This window comes from Cynara cardunculus (genome assembly GCF_001531365.2).
Source record: "Cynara cardunculus var. scolymus isolate 2C chromosome LG 13, CcrdV1, whole genome shotgun sequence".
NCBI classification, from domain to species: domain Eukaryota; kingdom Viridiplantae; phylum Streptophyta; class Magnoliopsida; order Asterales; family Asteraceae; genus Cynara; species Cynara cardunculus.
Window position 1 is genome coordinate 10,973,831 of NC_037540.1, and position 1,926 is coordinate 10,975,756.

Genomic DNA, 1,926 nt, shown 5'->3' on the forward strand with positions numbered 1-1,926 from the left:
GTGTGACTTTTTTTGAAATTTGTACCCTTTAACTTTTTTCATTAACATCACATCAATAATTATTTTATTAATTTTATTTTATATATTTATATTTAAAAATATATATATTATTTTATATTTTTCTATTATATTAATTTATTATATATTATTTACAAATTATTTCATATATAAATATATATATACATATATATATAGGGAAAGGTTCAAACGAGAACCCCTGTGATTTGCGAGAATGCGAGAACAACCCAATAACCAAATATTGTGATAAAAAATAAAATTAAAAGATTTTTAAAACTAAAATTGAAATTTAAAAAGATTCAGAAAATATTAAAATTAAAAGGGTAATAATGGAAATTATATCATAAAATCTTTTAATACGATTACACGATCATGATTATCATTATCTAATAAACGGTTAATCATGTGATATGKGTGTGATAATCATGTGATTATCACACAATTATCACATTATCGTTTATATCAACACGATTTGGTGTGATATGGGTGTGATAATCATGTGATTATCACACAATTATCACATTATCGCTTATATCAACACGATTTGGTGTGATATGGGTGTGATAATCATGTGATTATCACATTATCGCTTATATCAACACGATTTGGTATGATTTGGGTGTGATTTGGGTGTGATAATCATGTTATTATCACACAATTATCACAAGGATTCCGCTCGGCTAGGGTTAACTTWGAAAATCGACTACCGATTTGGTGTGATATGTGTGTGATAATCATGTGATATCACTATCATAACAGCGCACTCGATTTGATCATGTTTCGATTGGTTAGGAATAGACGATCACACATTTATCACAACGATTACGGGCGAAATCCACYAAACGATTTGGTGTGATATGAGTGTGATAATCATGTGATATCACTATTATAACATCACTTGCGCATTCAATTTGATCATGGTTTCGATCGGTTAGGGTTAGACAATCACACATTTATCACAACGATTACTCATGGTTTCGATAGGTTATGGTTACACTTSATTGATCATGGTTTCGATAGGTTATGGTTACACAATCACACAATTATCACAAGGGAAGAGGAGAGAGTGGAAAATAATGTGCAGGAAAAAAAGGAATAATTATGATTAATTAAAATAAAATAAAAATTATAAAATTAATTAATTACATTATTGTCCTTATTAATTTATTTATTTTTAATATAAGTTAATTTATTAATTAAAAAAATTTGAGGTTATTAGATTGTTCTTGCATTCTTGTAAATCACAGGAGTTCTCGTTTGAACCTCCACCTATATATATATATATATATATATATATATGTGGGTTGATATTCCCCTCCCCTCACGTCTTTTCCTCACTCACACTTTCAAATTCAGCAAATTTTTTAAAATTTTAATTTTAAATTTACACTTTATACCCATGTAATTAGTTAATTAATTTACTTTACAACCTTTGGTTTTAAATATTTCATTTTACACCCTTATCAAATTAACACATATAATCGTATATCAATTAAAACATATTTAAAAAATACAGTTTTATTTTAACAATTTATACCATTATAATCGTCTCATTAATACCTTCAAAATGAGACCAATATTGAATAGTTTTTGACTTAATTAAACATTGGATGACCATGCCTGAAATTGGTGTCCTGATTGCTTCGAAGTATAATGTGCTCTTACACGTTATAGACATTGTAGGTTGTTCAACATACTTACCGCTTAGGTCTACTCCCCCACCATGGTATCAACATGTAAGTTTTGCAATTGGGTACGTTAACCGTAACCATTATGTRAAACTAGACTTGGCAGAAGGATACCCGATCCCTACTATTACTCCACATTTTTTTCATTTCTGCTATTCGTGTGCTGCTTCATGGGCTACCCCGTATTTAGATCGAATAAACAAGTACCAACAACTTTTAC